The sequence below is a fragment of the Desmodus rotundus genome, chromosome 1, assembly GCF_022682495.2.
Source record: "Desmodus rotundus isolate HL8 chromosome 1, HLdesRot8A.1, whole genome shotgun sequence".
NCBI lineage: Eukaryota > Metazoa > Chordata > Mammalia > Chiroptera > Phyllostomidae > Desmodus > Desmodus rotundus.
In genome coordinates this window covers 85,746,094-85,760,085 of record NC_071387.1, presented here as the reverse complement: position 1 = coordinate 85,760,085, position 13,992 = coordinate 85,746,094, and the positions used below count along the sequence as shown (strand labels likewise).

The window sequence follows — 13,992 nt, the reverse complement described above, 5'->3', positions numbered from 1 at the left end:
AGTCATCACAGCATCTTCACCAGAAGTTGATTCCATCTTAAGAAACCACTTTCTTTGCTCATTTATGAGACGCAACTCCTTATCCCTTAAAAGTTTTATTGTAACATGGAAGAAATTCAGTCGCACCTTCAGGCTCCACTTGTAATTCTAGTTCTCTTGCAATTTCTACCTCATCTGCAGTTACTTCCTTCACTGAGGCCTTGAACCTCAAAGTCGTCGAGTCAACTTCTTCCAAACTCCTGTAAGTGTTGATGTTTTGACTTTCCCCATGAATCATGAATGTTCTCAGTGACATCTAGAATGGGGAATCCTTTCCAAAGGCTTTCAATTTATTTTCCCCAGATCCATCAGAGGAATTGCTATCTATGGCCACTATAGCCTTACAAAGTGTATTTCTTAAACAATAAGACTTGAAAGTCGAAAATAATTACTCCTTGATCCAGGGACCACAGAATGGCTATTATGTTAGCAGGCATGAAAACATTAATCTCATTGTACATCTCCATCAGTGCCCTTGGGTGACCAGATGTACTGTCCATGACCAGTAATATTTTGACAGGAACCTTTTTCTCTGAGCAGTAGGTCTCAATAGTGGGCTTGAAACATATAAACAGATGTGCTCTCATCCAGGATATGTTGTTTCATTTATAGAGCACAGGCAGAGAAGACTTTAGCATAATTCCTAAGGGGTCTAGAATTTTGGGAATGGTCAATAAGCTTTGGATTCAACTTAAAGTCACTGGCTGCACTAGCCTTGGACAAGAGAGTCTGCTTGTCCTTTGAAGTTTTGAAGCCAGGCATTGACTTTTTTTCTTCTCTAGCTCTGAAAGTCCTAGGTGGCATCTCCTTCAATATAAGACTGTTCCATCTACATTGAAAATCTCTTGTTCAGTGTAGTCACCTTCATTAATTCTCTTAGATCTTCTGGATAACTTGCTGCAGCTTCTATATTAGCACCTGCGGCTTCACCTTGTACTTTCATGTTATAGAGGCAACTTCTTTCCTTAAACCTCATGAACCAACCTCTGCTGGCACTAAACATTTCTTCCTCACCTCTCTCAGGCTTCATAGAATTGAAGAGAGTAAGGGCCTTGCTCTGGATTATGTTATGGCTGGTTTGATCTTTTATCCGGACCATTAAAACTTTCTCCATATCAGCAATAAGGCTGTTTCACTTTTTTATCATTCATGTGTTCACTAGAGCAGTGCTTTTAATCTCCTTCAAAACTTTCTGTTTGCATTCACAACTTGGCTGTTTGGTGTAAGAGGCCTAGCTTTCAGCCTGTCTCGGCTTTCAACATGCCTTCTTCACTAAGCTTACCCATTTCTCTCTCTTTCTTTTTCAAAAGACCAGCATAGTTTTAGGGTACTTTTTAAAAGATTTCATTTATTATTTATTTTTAGAGAGAGGGAAAGGGAGGTAGAAAGAGAGGGAGAGAAACACTGATATGAGAGAAAAACACCAATAGGTTGCCTCCCATATGTGCCCCGACCAGGAACCAAACCTGCGACCTTTTGCTTTGTGGGATGATGCCCAACCCACTGAGCCACACAACTCAGGGCTTATACATTTTTCTTTTGACTTAAAGTGAGAGACGTGCAGCTCTTCATTTCACTTGACCACTTAGAGGCATTGTAGGGTTATTAATTGGGCTAATGTCAATATTGGTGGTCTCCCGGAGTATGGAGGCCGTAAAGAGGAAGAGAGACAGGGACAGCTGGTTGATGGAGCTCTCAGAAAACACATTTATTAAGTTTGCTGACTTACGTGGGTATAGTTTGTGGAGCCCCTAAAATAATTACAATAGTAATATCAAAGATCACTGATCAGTGATCACCATAACAAATAATAATGATAATGAAAAAGTTAAAAATATTGTGAAAATTACCAAAATGTGACACAGAGACACAAAGTGAGCAAATGCTGTTGGAAAAATGGCACCAATAGACTTGTTTGATTCAGGGCTGCCACAAACATTTAATTTGTAAAAAACACAATGCTTGTGAAGTGCAATAAGATGAGATGTGTCTGTGTAGGAAACCTGTGAGCTTCCTGATGCATCAGGAGGAACCTATTAGGACAAAAGCAAAAAGTGGAAAACATCTAGTAATAAGTCTAGTAAGAATGTGCAACACCCATGAGAAGAAAACCATATACTTTACTAAAAGACCCCCAAAGAAGACCCAAATGAAAGGAAAAGCCATGTTACTATCTAAGAAGACTCAGTTTTGTTCAAATGTCAGTTTTCTGCTAAATAATCTGTGGATTAAGTACATTGTTAATCACAACCTCAAAAGGCTTTTCATCAAACTCAGTGAGCTGATACTAACATTCATGTAAGAGGGGAGGTTATCTTAGTAGACATCAAAACGTAGTCTAAGGTTCTAATTATTTAAATTGTGTGCTGTTGACCTGGAGTAGACGGCTGCTACAGGCTGAGTGGTGTCCCCATCGTATGTTGAAGTCCTAACCCCAGTTACCTCAGAATCTATCTTTGGAGGTGGGGTCCTCAAAGAAGTTATTAAGTTAAAATGAGGTCACTAGGATGGGTCCTAATCCAATATGACTGGTGTCCTTATAAGGAGAGGAGATTAGGAGACAGACTCACACAGAGGAGCGACCCTGTGAAGACGCAGGGAGAGGATGGCTGTCTTACAAGATGAGGAGAGAGGCCTTGGGAAACCAGCCCTGCCGACACCTTGATCTCAGACTTCTTGCGTCAGGACTGTGAGAAAACACAGTCACCCAGTGGCTTCTGTTCAAGCCACCCAGTCTGTGTGTACTTCGTCATGGCAACCCTGGAAAACTAATACAACCCAATAAGAAAACAGAAGAATCCAGAAACTAAGCCTTGTCTTGTGAACACTTAATATAATAAAGATGTTGGGGCTCTTGTGTGTTCATTTGGGAAAAAATAGCTCTGTCCTCACCATTCACAATAATAAATTTCAGATGGAATGCTGATCTAAGAGGTTAAAGAAGTATGTATAAGAGGTTAAGTTTATAAGCTTGGTCTGGAATTTTCCTTAGTGAATACAAAAGCTATGTGGGAGAAGATTCCTGCTTTCTTTAGGAGAAACATTATCATTCCACAGTGAAGATATCTTTGAGTGATTTCTTCTCATTTTTTCCTGAGAAGAGCTTCTACTTTGACATGCATGGTCTGTTCTAAAGAAAGAAGGTCAGGCTGATGGGAGGGGGGTGGTAGACGACACCAGGGGGCTGGTGGAGGTTCCCTGCTGAGCTATACTGGGGGGGGGGGTTGTTCCAGAGCCACTAACACACAGGCACGTTCCTGCCAGGTCATGTTCATGGGGCAGCCAGTGCTGGTGTTTGCTTGCATGCTGCTGTTTTAAACTATATGTGTCAGGCATAGAATTGTGATGCTTACCTCAGAACATGCAGGGAAAATGGCTTTTTGGATAGGGGATCCTTTTTCTGTTGGAAGTCATTTTAATGGACTAAATGTGTGTGAACCTTGGTTTTTAAACAACATTTGTTTCGTGCTTTTTAGCCCTTTGAAGCCCACCTGTGTTCTGGAATTGGTAGAGTATTCAGAAATCCAGTCCAGAGGCCGGGACTGGGGGGATTGGGGGTGAGCAGCACGATCCCTGCAAGGCCCTGACAGTGTCCTGGTGAGCAGGAGCATGCGGTCCACTCTTGATGGTCTGTGGGGAGTGTCTGCTGGTCAGACTGGAGCCTGGGAGGCTGGTGGGAGACACTGCTGGTGCTTCCACCGTCCTGAGGAAATGCTGCCTGGATTTCCTAGAACTTTCTAGAAGCTGGGATTTGAGTTTCCCTGCCTGGGGCTGAGTGCAGCCCTCTGTGCACAGGTGTGTCCTTGCCTGTTTTGTTGGTGTCTGCAGACGTGGCCTCTCTGGCCCTTGATATTTTTCTTTCTTTTTTAAGATTTTGATTTATTTATTTTTAGAGAGAGGGGATGGGATGGAGAAAGAGAGGGAGAGAAACATTGGTGTGCAAGAGAAGCATCAATCAGTTGGCTCTCACGTGCCCCCAACCCAACCGGAGACTCTAACAGCGCCCCAGGCATGCGTCCTGACTAGGAATGGAACCAGTGGCCTTCCAGTTTGCAGGATGTGCAGGACGACTCCCAACCAACCCAGCCACACCGGTCAGGGCTGGTTTTCTTTTCAGGCCTTTCTTTCAGAAAATTGAGGAAAAGAGTCTGTTTCCATTTTTCTAAGAAAAGAACAATGGAGAAAAGCCAGCCAGACCCACACTAGGCTCTCACTGCTGACTGGACTGAAGGCCTGGATACCCCTCCCCCCATGGGAAGGTATAGGCCTGACTGGCCAGGGCAGGGACTGAGGTGAGGCCTGTCTGCCTGGCTCTGGGGATGGCTGTCCTGGAGCCTTTGGCTACAGAAATGCCCTCCCCGCCTTCCCCCTTCTCTATGCCATTATCACCTCCAGTGTTCTCAGGGCCCCAAACCAGAATTATTTTGGAATCTGCCCTAGGCAAGGGGGTATCCTATGTGAGTCAGCTGTAAAACACTTTATTTTCTCAGTCCGAGAGCCCCTTAAAAAGGCAAAGTGCACAAATATGGATTTTAAACTTGACTGATGATTTTTCAGACCTCAAGAAATTTCTGAGTCATCCTTTCTGAAACCAGGTCTTTTGGCTTAGTTTGAGGGAGTCACTGTGTTCCGTGCTGAGTTTTTGAGTGTGACTCTGCTGTTTCTACTGAGCTGGTCTTCTGGTCCATCCCCTGCACTGCACCGCTAGGGGGCATTGCAGAGGGGTGGGGGACCTGTCCAGTTGCCCAGAGGGAGGGCCTCCTGATGAGACCCAGGCACATCAGGTGTGTTTCAGGACATTTATTCTCAGTCCTCATAGGGTGACTTTCATGACGTAGGTTTAAGACGGGGCCTCCACAGTGTGTCCACCTGCACAGAGGCCCAGCAAGGCCTGGGCATTGGCCCACACGGGGCAGCCTTAGCTCTGCAGGCAGGGGCTTGACTGAGTGCCAGGTGTGGGTGCTCAGTCAATGCTTGGACTGCTGAGTCATTCCACCAGTCCACCAGGAGGGGCACCAAGGTCTAGTACCGTGCTGGCAAGGTGTGGGGGAGTGAAGCCCTCACTCTTCAATTACTCAGCTTTTTCTTCCAAATGGAGGTGTCCTCTGGTGGTTTTTCCCAGAAGTTGTTCAGTCCCAGTTAGAAAGCAAAGAAAAACAGAGCCATACATGTTATAAAGAATCCCACCAAGCTACTTGGTGGGCAGCCCTTGGGTGCAGAACAGACTTGGTGGGCGCCCACAGCTCTCTCCCTGTGCGGGGAACCATGCAGAGTGTAACCCGGGCCACGGCTGTTGTTCCAAAGGGCCATGGGGACCTTAGAGGGAGATTGAGAAAGGAAGAGGACTTTCATTTTGGCTGCTGCATTACTCATTCCCTTTTGTGGGATATGTCTGAAATATTGCATACCAAATTAAGGTTCTTCCAAACCTGAAAAACAGATGGATCCTAAAACCTTTGAATAATTGGTTGTTAGAAATGGAAGTCTAAAAGATTTCCTTTTGACTAATGTGTCTTGTGCCCAAGACTGGAGATTGTCACCTGAAGCAAAACCCCACCTGGCTTGTCCTCAAAACATTGCCTTCAGAAAGGTCTCTTTTCTGGGAGCCAGGGAGTTAAAAGCTGTCTCACTTAGGATTCTTGAAGAGGCTGAATTTCCTCCTACAAACCATATGCATAGGATCCTCTCCTGTGGGGCTTTTAAATGGTAAGTAATGGGTTCCTGACCCTTGGTGAGAAGAAAGATAACCCCAGCAAGGGATATTATCTTTCCCTTTCATCTGCTCATCTTTCTGCTGCGGGACAAACACCCTTAGGCGATGCTGCATCTGTGTGCTCACGAGAAACCTGCTGTTACACCCATACCCTTCACCACCCCTGAAGTGGAAAACCGATTTGCTTAAGGAGAAAAGAAACTTTATCTGGGGGAAGGAATTTGTTTTGTATTTCCAGGGAAGCTCCTGCGGTCAGGGATCACTTCCTAACCTTCCCAAAGCCCTAGGAGGGGGCAATCCATCCTTGGAGCCTGAGGAAGGCTTTTGTCTCAGTGTAGGGGTTGGGAACTAGCTGCTCTCAATCCTGGCCCCGAGGTCCAGACGCCACAGTGTAGACAGCCTGTGGTGTAGACAGAGTCCTTGGTGTAGACAGAGACCTACATCCATGTCGTCAGTCCTGCCCCAGGTCAGCCGGGATGGGTGTGCGCCCTCAAGACAAGGAGGGAGGAGGGTTGGTGTGGTTTCCATTATGAAGGAAGAGGGCACAGCAAGAACCCGTGGACTCCTTACTGGCTCCAACAGCAATTGTCCACTTACACTTTCATTCTCTCCCCTGCTCTCTAAATTCATCATTTCATTTGTAAACATCTTCCCATGTGTCTAAAAAGATAAAGGCACCTTTACAAAGGAACCACACTGCCATTACCACACCTGAAACAGTGAGCAATAATTTAATGATATAAAAATGCAGTCAGTGCTCACAGTTTACTGTTTATCTTGTTACTATTTTATTTTTTATTGTTTAACCAGGGCTGCAATTGGTGATTGACTTAAACCCCTTAAAGTAAATTAAATCTAATTACTGGAGAAAATTACAACCTGGGGGAGGAGCTTTGGTGTTTTTCTAATGTTCCTCTTTGGGATGACATTTTAGTGAGTCCCCCAAATTCTGTCATATCGCAGCCGCACCCAGGCATTTGGCCCTGTCCTTTAATGATACCCTCCGGCCTACTCTCCCTGGTGCAGTAATGCAGTCACGGATGGGGTCATGCTCTGGGCCTGCAGCCCCTCCTGCTGCCTCCCCAGGGAGAGATGAAGGGATCAGGAAGCCAGTTTTAAGGAGGACAGTGGTTGTCCTGACCTATTGACTGTGCTGATAATTCAGCTTGAGGAAAAGCAATGTCCTTGGAGGTTGGTTCATTCCTGTAGAAGAGGTCCTTAGACCCCTGCCGCTTCCCACCTCTCCCCATTTCAACAGAGGCTGTTTTGTAACTGCTCTTCTATCTTTCGATCTTCGACCTTTGCTCACCCCTTCCTTTGTTCTTCTGCTGGCTGCGGGCCACACTGCCATTTGGAAACCAGGCTGTCTCCTGGAGAGTGACTAACACATGGGAAAGAGCTGGGACTCAGAGGTTCAGGCCATTCAGTGAAGATTCTGGAGAAAGGTGGACAGTGGAGAGAGCTGCTGGCTTTCCTACCTCTGCTCTGGGGACTGCCACATCTGGGCTCCTGAGCTCCAAGGTGTTGGCATTTTCAGTAGAAGACTTAGTGACTTGGAAAATGCTGAGTTAAGGCAATAAAATGTTTCCTCCGCGCAACTGATTAATCATCTCAGCACAGGAAGTCTATGACTTAATTTAGAAAGTATGGTTAAAAAAACTTGGTCCAGAGGCTGTTTGGACTTAATTCAGTGCATATTAGTATTGATTCGAATTATATCCTGACATTTATTGAAAAAAAAAAAAAGGTTCAAAAGTTTTGCCAAAATGGAAATGGAACTATGCTTAGCGGATGGAAGGAACAGTCTTGGAAGTGCCTGGCAGCCCTGGGGGGCCTCTTCAGCTCCTATTCAGGCTGCAGGTCCAGTACAGAAACAAGTCTGTGTCATACGCTGTCACATCAGATATTGGAGAAGATTGAGAAAAAGCCCTTTAGCATTAATATTCTGACAGTATTAAAAACTGTCAGAAAAACAGGCATGGTGAATGGGGAATGTAGAATATAGAATTTCTGTACCAGGAAGTCCTGATTAAAACAAGGAAAGCAAGTCTAGGTGGAGAGTAAGTAATCCTCTTGGTCAGTCGGGTAGGTAGACCCCGCCTAGATACTCCTCCCCCAGTGCTTCCTGGAGGAGGTGACTGTGTGTCCTGAGTTCCTGCCAACACATTTCTGGAGGTGAAATCTAAAATGCTCCTGGGAAGGGCCTTGACTGGTTTGTGTCGCTGCCTGTGTCCGTCTGCATTAATTTCGGCAGAGGTGAACACAGGCACAGGGGAGGTGAGCGTTACTGGGTGGGAATGAATGGAACTGAACGGGACTGAACTGCTCCGGGCGGGGAAAGGAAGGAGAAAGGTACTCAAGTGCTGCACCTTTCCATGAGGAGATCTCCTTTGGTGACTGACTCATCCGACTTCTTTGTAGTCAAGTGGCATGCTGGTTCCACCTAACTAGTTGGGTGGTGAGTGTTTTCTCCCTGGTTTTCCCTCATCTGGCTTTTGCAGTGACCGGAACATGCTCTTTCCAAGACTCAGTTGTGTCCTGGCAAGAACTCCTGACATTCTACTCCCGGCTGGAAGTCAGGCTAGAAGTGGGCCTGGGGTGGGACAGGGTGGTGTGAGGCTGGTGGGGGGGCCTTAGGAGAAGGGATTTCGGTAGCAAGGCAGCTCTAGCAAGGACTTCGTTGGAAGTTGTGGCAGCTTCCAGCAGCAAGGGCATCCTGGAGGGGCTGTGGCTGCCAGAGCACAGAACGGAGACAGATGTTTCATGTGGGAGCAGGAGGATTCCAGTTGCTGGATGTCTCATCCTGAGCCTTCTTGGCTGTGAAATTGTATGGAGCCGCACTCCCAGTAGAATTTTCTGCCATGATGGAAACATTCTTTATCTGTGGTGTCCAAGTTGTAGCCACTAGCCACATGTGGCTATTGAGCACTTAACAATGTGACTGGGAAACTGAATTTCTAATTTTATTATCTGATTTTAATTAATTTAGATTTTAAAGGCCCCATGTGGCTCCTGGCTACCATGTTGGGCAGTAGTGTGGAGAGATTTTACCTTTAAACATTTTATCATCCATGCAAAAGGATATATACCATGTGAATACACAGTGTGAAGAATGATGAAATGTGTAGCTGGGTTTCTTAAACTGCCCAGTTTAAGAAATTGAGCTTTACTCTCAGTTTCTCTGGGTCCCCTTAGCTTCTAAAGTAACAACTATCCTCCATTTTGTGTTACAAATTCCCTTGCTTATTTTTGCGGGTTTACCGCATAGTACTGGATTAATCTCCTAGGCTGCTGTGAGAAAGCACTGTAGACTGGTTTAAGCAACAGAGTTTACTGTCTCACAGTTCTGGAGGTTTGAAGTCCCGGATCACCGGGCAGTGCTGGCAGGGCCGGTTTCTCCTGAGGCCTCTCCATGGCTTGTAGACAGCTGGCTCCTCCCAGTGTCCTCACGTGGTTTTCCCTCTGTGTGTCTGTGTCCTCATGTCCTTTTTTAAAAAATTTTAAGTGTAGTTGGCGTACATTGTAGTGAACGATTCCACATTTTTCTACCTTACAATGTGATTACCCCACTAATGTCCTTTTATGACACCAGTTATATTAGATTAGGACTCACCCAAACAGGCTCAGTTAAACTTTACTTCTTTGAGGATCCTATCTCCAAACACAGTAACATTCTGAAGTACTGGAGGTTAGGGCTACAGCATGAACTTTGGAGGGGTACAGTTGAGCCATAATGATCCCTAAGGAGTACCTGGCTTTAGTTTTACCTGCTTTTTACCTGTATATGTATGCTTGTGCAGCCTGCTTCTCTTTGCTCAGCATTTTGATTGCCCCTTCATGGTCAGTGGGAGATGCCTTTCAGCTGTCTTCTAGTTCTGTGGGCCAAGAGGTCAGTTGTGGGTTCTTGTTTGCTGTTGGACAGGCTTGAATCAAACCATATGTGTTGTTGGCTTAGAAGGCTTTTGCTTGGATATGACAAGGAGAAGCAGCTCCCTGTGGAGCCCTGCACTCCTTCTGCCTTAGCCAGATTCGGACACACAGCACCCACAATGAGTGGCCGCTGCCCACCTGGCCCCAAGATAAAACTTTTTGTCCCAGCCTCCACTTAAGAATTTTGATCTCTTAGCACCTCTGCCTGGCAGGCATTTTCTGTTCTCTCTTCACCACAGAAGTCTCCTTGCCCTCATTGGGCCTTTTACTATAAACTCTTTGTCCTTGTAACATTCCCACGATCCCACACAGCTTTGTTTTAATTCTTGCTGATGACTTTCACTGTCAAGGATTCATTCATAGCTCAGTGATGCTCATCCCCCCCTCCCCCATTTTTCACCTAGTGATAAAGTTGATTCATGTATGTCAATATTTGGAAGGAAAACAGTGTAAAAAAGAAAACAAATTATTTATAATTATGCCACTGGAGAGAACTCACTGTTAAAAATTCGAATATTTTATTTTCATTTGTGATCATAGGATATGCTTTTATCTTACAGACATTTTTTCTTGTTACCTGTATAGTCCTTTGACAACCATCATTTTTCCTTTTAAGACTGTATTTATTTATGTATTTATTTATTTGAGAGAGGGGGAGGGAGGGAGAAAGAGGGAAAGAAATATTGATCGGCTGCCTCTCGCACACCCCTAGCTGAGGACCTGGCCCACAACTCTATGACCTAGAATCGAACCAGCGACCTTTCGGTTTGTGGGGTGATGCCCAACCCACTGAGCTACACCAGTCAGGGCACAACCATAATTTTTAACATTTGCCTGTTATCTAGCAGGAGACCTGTAATAGATTAAACACTTTGCTATTTTAGTCATGTGAAGTTTTATTTTTCCAAATTATATTTATGAAGTCCAGAATTTACTGGAAAGTTGCAAGTACAGTACACAGAACTTTTTCCTCTGAACCATTTGAAAATAAGTAGCTGACAGAATGCCTCAGTACCCCATATGTTTGTTGAGGGGAACATAGGGGTAAATGTAGGTAACACCCCTACAATCACCATCAGTCAGGAAATTGGGATCGATCCGTACCTCAGTCAGACCCCATCCAGGACAGTATGACCAGCCATCCCAGGAATCTTCTCCTTTTGTGAGAAGGATCCAATCTAGGATCACATGCCCCACTGGACCCCAGGCCTCTTTGGTCTCCTCCAATCTGGAGCATCCCTCAACCTGTTCTTGACCTTTGCACCCTTGACACTTGTGAAGGGAAAAGCCCAGTTTTGCAGAACCTTCCACTATTTGGTTTACCAGGTTTGGCATGTTCGGCAAGGCCAGGATGTGATGTTGTGTGTCTCTCTCATTACATCCTATCAGATAGGTGTCGTGCGGGTTTAGTCTGTCCCTCAGCAGTGAGGTTTACCTGCCAGGCTCTCCCACTGAAATGGATCAGTATTTGGTACTCGGCAAGGGATACTTCAAAACCATCACGCCCCTTACTGGAGTCTCACTTCATTCATGTTTATGTCTGTGAACATGGAATCAGGACTCTCGTTTTATTGAGGGGGTTATAACCTTGCCACAGGGGCTGGTGACTGTCATTGTCTGTTGGTAATGTGTCTACAAACACAGACGCTTTAGACATATTACTGTATTAGTGTGCTAGGGTTGTTATAACAAAACACCACAGTCCGGGTGGCCTAAACACCAGAAATTTATTGTCTCACAGTTCTGGAAGCTGACGTCCTAGATCAAGGTCCTGGCAGGGTTGGTTTCTTCTAAGGCCTCTTTCCCTGGCTTGTGAATGGCAGTTTTCTCCCTGTGTCCTCGCGTGGTTGCCTCTCTGTTTCTGTGCCCAAATTTCCTCTTTTTTAAGGACATTGGTCACATTGGATTAGAGCTGACCCTAGTGATGTCATTTTAATTTAATCACCTCTGTAAAGGCCCAGTCTCCAAATAAGGTCACATTCTGAGGTGTACTAGTTGTTAGGGTTTTGAAATATGGGTTTTCAAGGGATACCATTCAGCCTGTAGCAATTACTAAATAGGTTTTTTTTTGTACTGACATTCTGCCTGGCTAACTTTTTTACTATGATGAAAACTCAGTTTCATTTCAGCTCCTCAGTCTCGCTAAGAATCTTCTCAGACAACGTGAGTGCAAACAGAGGCAAAAGGTCTGACTTTAAGAAAAGGGGCAGGCGGGGCAGGGGTTAGAATTAAAGTCCTGTGGTTCTTGTCTAACTTAGTAGGACTCTCTTTTTTAAATCTTCACATGAGGATATGTCATTGGTTTTAGAGAGAGTGGAAGGGTGGGGAGAGAAACATTGATGTAAAAGAGAAACATTGATCACTTGCCTCCTGGACGTGTTCCCGCTGGGAACCTGCAACCTAGGTATGTGCCCTGACGGGGGATCAAACCCACAACCCTTTTGGTTTACAGAAGGGTGCTCCAATCAACTGAGCCACTGGCCAGGGCAATAGAACTGTCTTGACACTTGGTGTGTCTTTGGGGCCCAGGCTTCCGTCACGCCCCCACACTTTTTTCAAGGGTTTGTTTCTTGGTAAACATGCCTGTTGTTGCAAGACTCAGGATGAGGTTGAGGGAGGGATGTAGCAACTCCCTTCAAAGGCTCAACTTATCCCCTGTGCAGGCCCCTGCAGTTCTGACCTGTGTAAATTCATGGCTATCCACCAGAAGAGTCTAAGGACTTGTGGATATTATTTTCCAAGTTTTAAAATTTTTTATTTGCATATTTAGAAAATGTGTGCATTTTAATAATTAAAAATCATTTGAACAAAGAAAATGGCGCTCTGGCCCTGGCTGGTGTTGCTCAGTGGACTGAGTGCTGGCCTGTGAACTAGGTTCTATTGCCAGTCAGGGCACATGCCTGGATTGCAGGCCAGGTCCCCAGCTGGGGGCATGCGGGAGGCAACCGATTGATTCGATGTTTCCCTCTCTTTCTTCCTCCCTTCCCCTCTCTCTAAAAATAAATAAAATACTTAAAAAAAAAGAAAAAGAAAGTGGCACTCTGATTACACTGCATTTTACAGCCTGCAGGACACCTTGGACTAGCTTGGTTTTTTTTTTACTCTGGATTTCACTGTCATCCCACCCAGCTTCTTTCTTCCCCAACATGCAAGTTCTTTTCCTTCCCTGCCAGCTACACAGGCGGATGGGAGAGTCAGATGCGGCCTTTGTTGTCAGTAATTCTCTGATGTGAAAAGGGGCAGCACAGTCGTTTAAACTGACCTACCTCTTGGCATCTTACGAAGGTAAATAGCTAAAAGCAGTAAACTGTGAAGGCAACACTCGTGCAGTGTATGGTGGTGGTGCGTCCTTGTTATGACTCTCCTGCTTGCTCTTCCTCTTCAGTCTTTTATTTTTTGAGGCAGTGGATTTTTCTCTTGCATTTCTGTCTTTTTTGATTTCTACTTACCGAATTTCTCAATCTCACCCATGTCAGGTTTGTCAGACATGGTTGCAGAGGAAGTGAAGTGAGGTGCACGAACAAGAGGAGTCTGATCAGTGGCTGCCCATGAACCAGGATTCGTGGAAATTTAAAGGAAGCTCAAGTTGTTGTCTCTGTGGAGTGGGTGGGTGGCTGGGGGACAGTGTGGAAGGAGGCCTTACCTTTCTTTTGTAACTTTTGAATTTTGTTCCATGTGCATGTATGTTACCTATTAAGAAAACAGATAAAAATCTCTGTCTGAAAAAAGGAAGAGAGGTAAAGAGGGCCAGTGTTCCCTCTCATGCTATACTTTGACAACCTTAGGTTTAGAAGGATGCTGTCTCCTTCCCTGCTGTCCCGTGTGGCAGAGTAGCCCAGGAAGCTGGGATTCTGTCTCCTGTCCTGTGAACAGAGCACATGTCTATTCCTGGTGATGCTGGTGAATAGATGCCACCCATGAAGAGTGACTTTTTCCTGTGTTTTGTTAATTTCCATGGCCTTTGGAGATGCCTTTCTTTTGATTTGACTTTTTAAGAAAATTGGAGTTTTTTGTAATGAGTTCTTTGCTGGAGGATTCAGAAAATATGGTTGGCATTTAATTTTGGTCTCTACAGAGTGAGAGCCCTTCTCACACTGCATCTTAGGAAATGATGGGTGGCCACCATTTGGTTTAGGCCTTTGAGTGGCATCTAAAAGAGGCTAGTTATTATCACCACCCCCCCCAAAAAAAATAAAAGGGTGCTGAATGTGAAATGAGGAGCTTCTGGGACTGCTGACAATGAGTTAACACAGATCTCATCCTTGGGGAACTCACATTTTGTAGAACGAGCCCGTAAGTGAATCTGTGTT

At 45.1% G+C, this 13,992-nt stretch overlaps 1 protein-coding gene across 4 annotated transcripts in view; it reads left to right on the top strand.

The window, feature by feature from the left end:
• Nucleotides 1-13,992, top strand: part of ROR2 (receptor tyrosine kinase like orphan receptor 2) — a 215,810-nt gene that overhangs the window by 52,022 nt on the left and 149,796 nt on the right. The window contains exon 1 of one of the 4 annotated variants that reach the window (XM_053925618.1): nt 7,246-8,008. The exons of 1 other annotated variant lie outside the window; for it this stretch is intronic. The gene's annotated coding sequence lies outside the window, so the exon portion shown is untranslated. 2 more of the 4 variants (XM_053925605.1, XM_053925617.1) reach the window with 2 other exon arrangements.